Source organism: Myotis lucifugus, unplaced genomic scaffold (genome assembly GCF_000147115.1).
Source record: "Myotis lucifugus unplaced genomic scaffold, Myoluc2.0 scaffold_19, whole genome shotgun sequence".
Taxonomy (NCBI): Eukaryota; Metazoa; Chordata; class Mammalia; order Chiroptera; family Vespertilionidae; genus Myotis; species Myotis lucifugus.
This window is the reverse complement of record NW_005871067.1, coordinates 1,522,671-1,532,268: the sequence shown is the minus strand read 5'-3', so window position 1 is coordinate 1,532,268 and position 9,598 is coordinate 1,522,671. Positions and strand designations below refer to the sequence as shown.

At 43.8% G+C, this 9,598-nt stretch overlaps 1 pseudogene across 1 annotated transcript; it reads left to right on the top strand.

Moving 5' to 3' along the window:
• Positions 1–2,829: 2,829 nt before the first annotated feature.
• Positions 2,830–3,754, top strand: LOC102421332 (annotated as a pseudogene). Its single transcript, XR_001347510.2, has one exon. The product of XR_001347510.2 is annotated as a mediator of RNA polymerase II transcription subunit 6 pseudogene (transcript).
• Positions 3,755–9,598: the final 5,844 nt, after the last annotated feature.

The following is a 9,598-nucleotide window of genomic DNA, read 5'->3' as shown; positions in this document are numbered from 1 at the left end:
CTATGATACATCTTCTGTGTATTGCATTGTGTGCCCACCACCCAAGATCAAATTTTCTTTCATCACCAAATATTTGACACCCTCTGCCCTTCTTTCTGGTAACTATCATTCTGCTGCTTGTGTCTATAAGGGTTTTTTAAAAATTATTATTATTTTTTATTTGTTTCTTTCAGTTTTATATCCCACATCTGAGTGAAAACATAGGCTTTTAACTTTTCTGTCTGACTTGTTTTGTTTAGCATAATATTTGCAAGATCCATTTATGTTGTCGAAATAAATTTCTGAATATCCCTGTTGTAAAAATGAAGCTGGATACTGTGATTTTTAAACTGTTAAGTTGTATACTAATGTATCATCAATAAACTCTATCAGTTAGAATACAAGTAACAGAGAGCTTTACTAAAAATGGCTTAAACCATTAGGGATTTTGTTAGGTCAAGTAACCAACAGTGCTAGAGGTAATGCTCACTTCAGGCAAAGCTTGACTCAGTGGCTCAACAATGTCACTGAGAATCCAATTTCTTTCTAGCTCTTCCCTTTGCCCTTTTCGGTGTCACCTTATAAGGCTTACTCCCCTTAAGGTTCCCTCTGGCTTCCAGCAGCTGTTTCCTCATTCTAGTCCAGAAGAGAAGAGGCAGCCTCCCTGCCCAGCCTTTCCAAGGAAAGTCTGAAGATTCATTCTGATTGGCCCTCCTTGCATCACTTTTGCCCACTTCTGCATTTATTTGAATCCCTGCTTTTAATTATTTTGTGTATACACGCAGAAGTCCAATTGCTGGATCTTGTGGTAATTCTGTTTAATTTATTGAGAAACTGCCATACTGCTTTCCACAGTGGCTGCACCATTTTATATTCACACCAGCAGTGAACAAGGGTACCAGTTTCTCCACATTCTCACCAACACTTGCTATTCTCTCATTTGTCAAGAGATTTTTGTTTTTCTTACAACAGCCACCCAAATGGGTGTGAAGTAGCATTTCATTGTAGTTTTGATTTGCATTTCACTAATGACTAGTGATGTTGAGCACCTTTTCGTGTGCATGTTGGCCTTCTGTATATCTTCTCTGAAGAAGTGTCTATTCAAGTTCTTTGCACAATTTTTACTGGGGTTGTTTGTTTTTGAATTGTTTTCTAATTATAAGAGTTCTTTGTGTATTCTGGATATTAACCCCTTATCAGATATGTGATTTGCAATCTCACTTCTTAGGTTGCCTTTCACTCTGATGGTGTCTTTTGATGCCCATGAAACCCTCTCTTCAAGGCATCCAGCTCCTTCTCTCAGGCTCCCCTGTACTGCCCCTGTGACAGGATAGTAAGAAGCAGGGGAAATGCCTTGACAAATGGAATAAGGGAAACTGAGACAAAATAATTAAACAAGGCCAAATAATTTGAGCAATTCACAGCCAGCAAATGAACCACAAGATTTTGTCTTCCCTAACCAAGAATTCTTAAGAGAAAATGGTTTTCATATTTAATAATGCCATGGGGTGGACTGGCCTCAGTTAGGTCCTAGTCCCTCCTAGATGACATTCTTTGAAAATAAAACTAACCAAATAATAACCCTAACTCCCCTATGTGCACATTTTGATGAATCAACATATTGAAGGACACACCTGGAAAGCTAATGAATATTGCTAAGACCCTCCTCAAGACCTCCCCTAGGATCCTCCCCCCAAGAATGATAAAAAGCCTCAAGACATAGGATCTATGGATGCACTCTCGCTAGAGTACACCCATGCCTCGAACCTCTTTCTCCTAAACTTTAAAGGTTCCCATAAGACTTGCAACTTGCAACCAGGGGAGCAGCAGGCAGTGGCAGCTCGTTCCGGGTTAACCCCCTGAAACTGTCTCCAAGGCCCCCTTTTTCTCTGACTTCTCAGTGAGCCAAAGCAGCTCAGCTTAGGCTCTCTCCTGTTGCTTCTTCTACCTTAAGCCCTTCCTTGTTTCACTGTCCCCAGCTTTAACAAGTATACTCTACTCACAATGCACTCTCACAGAGCACACTCACATCTTGTATCTCTGCTCGCTCCTAAATTCTAAGGGACCCCATGAGGCTCATAAACCCTTTGATCCTGTCTCTAAGGCCCCCCTTTTCTCTGACTTTCCAGTGAGCTAATAGCAGCTCCATCTAGGCTCTCTTCTGTTGCTTCTTGTATCCTAAGCCCTTCCTTCCTATCACTGTCCACAGCTATAATACACATATTCTCAAAATCACCTGGGCTCATGTTATGAAATCTTTCCTGCACAAAGTCAAGAGCCCACATGCTACCTAGTGGCCGATTTGAGGCAGACCTGTGCCGGAAGCCGGTCCATCCTTGCTGCTTGACACAGTCGCTGCAGGGAAGAAACATCTGCACAGCATATGTTTCAAGGGACCTGGCGTATATGGCATACTGTTCTTAATATATTTGCTCCCCTTCTTGGCCCTATGTGTTTTAACCAAGGTCACCTCTCTGAGAAAGGTTGTTTTCCCAGGTAGGGATTTTTCCCTGAAGTTAGGGAGGGAATAAACCCCTTAACTAAGTGCCAGGTGGGTAGTTAATCACTTTAACTATGAACAATCATGCTTAAGCTACATAATCTTTACTCCCTGGAATGGAGATAAGAAACACCCTAACCTTTGGAATAGAAATTGATAGGATTAAAATCAACTGGTATAAATACAGATGTAACAAGACAATAAAACACAGAACCTGGAGCTCCCCTGCACTCCTGGCCTCCTCCCCTTCCCTGCCTTCTTGTGGGTCCCGCACTGTCCTCCCCTCTGCATTTCTCCTCAGGGTCCCGAGGACCTTCACCCCTCTGCTTCTGTCGTCATAGTGGTTACGTCTTCTCTGCACCGGAAGGAGAACCCGAGAACACTTTTGGAATTATGGCGGCGGTGGATATCCAAGATAATCTACTGGGAATCTCTTTGGTTGACAGTACATGGATCCCCATTTTGAACAGTGGAAGTGTCCTAGATTACTTTTCAGAAAGAAGTAATCCTTTTTACAACAGAACGTGTAATAATGAAGTGGTCAAAATGCAGAGACTAACATTAGAACACTTAAATCAGATGGTTGGAGTGGAATACATCCTTTTACATGCTCAAGAGCCCATTCTTTTTATCATCCGGAAGCAACAGCGGCAGTCCCCTACCCAAGTTATCCCACTGGCTGATTACTATATCATTGCTGGAGTGATCTACCAGGCACCAGACTTGGGATCAGTTATAAACTCTAGAGTGCTTACTGCGGTGCATGGCATTCAGTCAGCTTTTGATGAAGCTATGTCATACTGTCGATATCATCCTTCCAAAGGGTATTGGTGGCACTTCAAAGATCATGAAGAGCAAGAAAAAGTTAAACCTAAAACCAAAAGGAAAGAAGAACCAAGCTCTATTTTCCAGAGGCAACGTGTGGATGCTTTACTCTTAGACCTCAGACAAAAATTTCCACCCAAATTTGTGCAGCAAAAGTCTGGAGAAAAGTCTGTCCCAGTGGATCAGACAAAGAAAGAGGCAGAACCTACACCAGAAACTGTGAAGTCTGATGAGAAGGAGACCACAAAGAACATCCAACAGACAGTGAGCACTAAAGGTCCCCCTGAAAAACGAATGAGACTTCAGTGAGTATTGGACAAGAGAAGCTTGTAAGACTTCTTGTCCATTATTATACCTCATACTGTGACAAGTTCTTGAACTTTGAAATTCTTTGTCACAGCTCTCATTTGTATAGAATGTGCTTGCTCTTTATGCTCTTTAAGAAAGGATATAAGGACCCTCATGCTTTTGAGATGGATATTTGTATCTTTTGTAACCTTTCCCCTACGGGCTTGAGCAGCCTCCTCACTCACATGTGTACTGCTTACATATGTTTGAAACCAAATTAAAGTATTTAGAAAAAAAACAAACACAGAACCTGGTGACAGAACCTGGCTAGGCTGCTGATCAACTGAACGCTGTTTCCGTGTCATTTCTTCTTCGCCGACTCCGTCCACACCTTTGGAAACCCCTGGACCTGCTGGGGTTGGACCCCAACAGACCTGCACTAGGCCCAGTCCCTGTCCAGTAAAACCTTCACAGGGTTCCTGGTGTTGATTCATTGGCCCTGTGTCCTGCTTCCTCCCAGGGTAGGCTCCATCTTGGCAGAGGGTGGGAGAATGGTGGGTGCTTCAGCCCCACTCAGAAATGCCCTAAAGCCATCTCCTTCACATATGAAGCTGAAGACAACATCCTACCTAAAAATGAGGATTTGTTAATAGCTTTTTAAAATCTAGAAATGGGTTGGTGACCTTATTTCAGAGATAGTTTTTGTTGTTTTATTTTTTAAAGAAAAAGCAGCACTGCCTGGGTGGCTCAGTTGGTTGGAGCATCATCTAGTACACTAAAAAGGTTGTGGGTTCTATTCCCAGTCAGGGCACATACCTAGGTTGCAGCTTTGATCCCCAGTCAGGATGTGAACTGGAGGCATTCAGTTGATGTTTCTCTTTCACATTCATGTTTCTCGCTCTCTCTCTCTCTCTCTCTCTCTCTCTCTCTCCTTTCCTCTCCCACTCACTCCCTCCCAAAAAAATCAATAAAAAACATATACTCTTGTGAGGATTAGAAAAAAAGAAAAAGAAACCTATATATTTTTTTAAATTTAGGGAATGTAGCAACTCCTCTATCCCAGCTTGAGGGCAAGGGCTCTGTTGAAGAGTGATTGGCAGCAGCTAAACCAGGAAAAAGGCAAATCTCCACCTGAGCCTGTAAGGGGAGACGGCGAGGTCAGTGCCTGGGAGCTCAGATCCGGAAACACACCTGTGGGCCCACGTCAGCCCAGTCTGCTCGGAAGCCAGCCTCTGTGGGGGGAATGCCTGGTACAGAGGAGAGAGTGGGCAGAGTAAGGAGACAGGCCACCTGTGTTATCTTAACTGCTGTGATTTGGGGCTGTAACTCCCCTTCTCTGAGCTTCAGCTTTTCATATAGAAAATCAAATCAGTAATTGTTATAAAATCTTACTTTATTGTTACATGATTTACACAGTGCTTCATATGCATTATCCAATTTAACAAAATACTACAGAGCAAAGGACTTTAAAAAAATAAAATGTTTAACATATGTAAGAAATTGTTTCCTTTCTTTGAAACCTGCCCTGGGTGGTTCCACTATTGTTTGGTTAAGAGAATTATACAAATTTGAGGCCTGGTTCTTTATCTTATATAGACTGAGAGGCAATTAAACAATTATTCATGTCAGAATCTGAGGTAAGAAGGCTGCTTCAAAGGGTCCACTTGACAAAGTGAAAAGCAGTTGAGTAGAAACAGAGAGCACTATATAATTTCCTTCTGGAATATCCACACCATATGGCCCAAAGCAAGAATTTCAACTCATCTGTGAAGAGAAAGAGACGTAGAGAAAAACATTAGTGTTTTCGCTCTGATTTTTCTCAGCCATCTTATGAAGGGCCTTTGGAGGCCACACATTGCTTTAAAGAGAAACCAACCCAGACCCTCTGAGGAAGATGGCTTTTCTCTGTGGGTAGAGATCATTCAGTCATGAACCAGTATCTTTTCTAAGAGGAAGGTTCCAGCAACCAAAACTGGCCATAAAAAGGACATTCAACCTTAGCATTCTCCTCATTTCCAGTGCCAATAAGAGAGACAACCCAAGGATACAGGGAAGGTACCCAGCGAAGGTACCCAGCCCAGCAGTCAGGCCCAGGACTCCAGCTTTCCTGGCAGAAGAATATGAAGTTTACACGTAAACTAACACCACTCCCACCCCCACCACTGCCACTTTTCACCCTTGCCTGTTCACTGAACCCAAACCCCAACGGCCCCTTAGCCTTTGACCTTTCTTGCAGGGCTCTTGTCCTTCAGTGCCCAGGTGGAAACCCTTCCCAGGCTGTACTGTGGAGATGAGTGGCCTGTCACCCACTCAAATGTGTGGCTTTATAGAGCCGGGACCTTCCTGGATTAGCTCGACAAACAGTCCTGCCAACAAAAGGAATTTCAAAATAACTCTAATCTTTTACTCCTGTTCCCCAAAACCCTAGGAGTTCTCTGGACATAGCCCACAGCACACTGTACGGAAGTGTCCTCCCTGTCTATGTCCAGCCCACCCCACAGTGTATCACTCCACCCTGAATTTGTCCAAACACCCAGCCCCTCTCTTTCTGCGCCTCTCCATTACTCTGGCCCCCTTCAGTCTTTAATGTTGTGTTCTGACCAAGTTTCTTCCTCTTTACAGGTCAGGATAGTGACTGGGCTTAGCTATGACAGAGTTTGGAGGCTGAGAGTTTGGAGGCTAGTGGTCACTGTTCCCACACAAGTGAAACCAACCCTTGAGTTCCTTCAGTTCCTTGGCCTCCTCCAAGCCACAACCAGGGAGTAGTGACAGCCTCAAAGCCTGAGCTGCCACCCAGACGTCAGGTGGAATGGCAGCAGAGTGAAGCCTATTTCAAAATATCTGGAGAACATTAAAGAAAGTTCTCTTTATGACATCCCCACCTCCACTGCAGCCCCTCCCTAGGCTGCCATTGAAATGCACTTTCTCCAGAGCAAAAGTGGCGACAGCCTCCGCCGGTGAGGAGTGCATTGCAAGCCCACTCCACAATAGGCTGTCCTCAGAAGGTCCTCCAGTCACCACACTCGGTGACACTCTGCCTGACACCTCTGAGAAGCACCATCGTGCTCACTTCGGAACTCATCCTCACTGCATCCTCAGGAAGAGAAGGGCACAGCACTGAAGAGGGGTGGGGCAAAGTTGGGACTTCTTTCGGTAACTAAATTTAACCTTGGGTTCCAAGCACAGATATTACTATTTGAAAGTACATCTCAAATGAGCACTTGGTGTGCCTGGTAAACCTTGGTGTCATACATGGCTTTTAGCATTAGTCATCTCCCTGCTGGGAAAGAGCAGTCCAGAAATAAGGATGTTGCAGAACAAGACTGTGTGGTTCACCAAACCACAGGGGAGAGGGTGGGGAAGCAACAGTGCCCTGGTTAAAGGTCACAAAGCATTATTTCTACTTTAATATCCAGAGTTTGAGTGAGATTAAGATCAAAGTGAAAATTAACTGAGGACAACTGTGCCATTTGGGCTTTCTGAGAGAGCTTGCTGAAGGAGAATGCAGACCACCTTAGCTTTCCATGAGCCATGATGAAGAAGGAATGGTGTGAATGGAGACGAACGTAACAGATGGCAAGAAAAGCTGGTGGAATTCCCTTCTTTGAAGATTCCTGGAACAAGACAGATGCACACATTAGGTGCAGGTACACTTGCAAGTGAGCAAACTTCTTCCCCCAGGACTATGATCCTGTACTGTGTGTGACCCCTGGTTCTCCAGGCCTACAGAGTCAGAGTGACTCACTCTAGGAACACAGGATGCAATGACCATGTGCAAATAAACCCGTGGCTCTGAGTCCCCCCTGGAAGGACCATGTGTGCTCTCACCTCTTCTCTCCTGGCAAAGTCTCCAGGAGGTCACGTGCTCTCCTTGGTGAATAATAAAGATTTCTTGTGTGGATCCAGCCTGGATCTTAATGGCATTAATTTTATACTATTTCTGTTGCTAGTGGTCACTGTCATATTGCCTGAGCCTGACCACTCTTCTAGCTGCTAGTGTTAGCCATCCTTCCCAGTGCTCAGAGAGGGAAAATATGCTCTTCTCACCAGTCCTTCTAATAAAAGAGGGACCATACTTTCTCAGGTTGTTGTTGAGTTTCCCTTAGTGGCACCAACCATGAATTTCCCCACAATTGAAGGGAGTAGGAGGGCACCTTCTGCAGGACACCCAGTGCACTTCTCCTAACAACAATCACCCATGTTCCCAGATGGATGCCAGGAACACATCAGAGCTATACTGAGTACTTGCATCCACTGGACACCATGCTCAATGCTCCACGTGTATTATCTCATTTGATCTTTGCTTCTACCCCATGAAATAAATACTATTCTTGTTCCTGTTCTACAGATGGGGACACAGATGTGCAGACACCGGTGGGGTGGCCTGGTCAGCTCTTCATGTTTCAGGCGACTTTTCACTGTGCTGCAGTGTCCAACCTCCTTTCATCATTCTGTCCTGCCAAGTGTCCACTGGATCAAAGCAATCGTTCTCCAGTGGATAGCACTGGTGTGCCTGATGGGTAGGTAGACAATCGGCCTCACTACATGACATGTGCTGATAGCTCTGGATTTTCTCTTAGTTACAATGCAATTCAAAAATGTGAATAAATCCTCAAGAAATAGGAAATGCAGCTTGAACAATAACAAAAGCCAAGATACTGATATTTCATATGTCCATGCTCTGTTCTGTGAGGACTCATTCCTCATAAGAATCCTGGCAGTAGGGACTATTATTATCCCTCTTTTATAGGCACAGAGAGGTTAAGTAACTTGCACAAGATTCCACAGCTCTTACATGGAGATGCCAGCATTCAAATCTAGCAACAGTGTGGGCTGTTCCTTAAAAATGTCAAATATAGAAAGGATTTTAATATTCTTGTATGTTTATTTCTTATCACAGTTTAGAAAACAATATGCCCAAAAGATCAGAATTAAAATAAGGCATGAGAAGTAGCTAAAACAAGGGGCTCACATCCAATGACTACTTTGGAGCCCAGACTTTGTGTTTGGTCTCCTCTCTCAGTTTAGCAGTAAAAGTGTAATGAAATAGAAGCAGGCAAGTGCCCAAGGAGGACACAAACACAGCCCTGTAGGAGCTTAGGTGACAAGAACCTCCTGACCTGCTTCTTCTTTGCAGAAGAGACACAATTGAGTTAGGTGTTGAACAATCACTAGGATCTCTATGGATGGTGAAGGGGGAAATGAATAGGAACATTGTAAGCAGAAGAAGGACTTCGTGGTGGAAGGGTCCTGGGGTCCTGAAATAGTGAGTTATTGAAATCGAATGAACCAGGGAGGAACTAATGGATTATTCCAGGGAGAAAATACACTTAAATTTATGAGAGCAATCAGCAGGTAAAGTTTAGCAACATTTCCAGCACATATGGGGCCTTCAAAAGAACTCAGTGATGGCCCACAGGGCAGAAGAGTTCTATCCTGTCTGCTGGGATGTCCTGGTTTACACCTACTCTTGTGGCATCCCATCCAGTTAACTTCTACCCTCAAGAGGGTCCTCACATGAACAATAAATTATATGACTACACTGTATCTGGCAGATTGACAAAGCCAACAGATAGAACCTTCAGTGACACTTAGGCACTAAAGAAGTAGTGTTTTATTTATTTATTTATTTATTTACTTATTTATTTTTAAATCATCATCCAAGGATATGTTCATTTATTTGAGGGGGGGGGGGAGAGACATCAATTGGTTGCCTCTCATACTAATCCCAACCAGGGACCTAACCTGCAACCTAGGTATGTGCCCTAACTGGGAATAGAACCTGCAACCTTTTGGGTGTATGGGATGACACTCCGACCAAGTGAGCCAACTGACTGGGGCAAGAACTCATGTTTTTAAAAGCCTATATCACAGTGCTAGCTGAACGTGATAAAGAAGATGCAGTCTTGAACACAGGTGTCTGAACACAACCATAGTTAGTTTTGAAAGCCAGAGTTAGTTCTTCTTCCCTCACCATATTTGGTCTGAGCCAAATTCATACAAAAT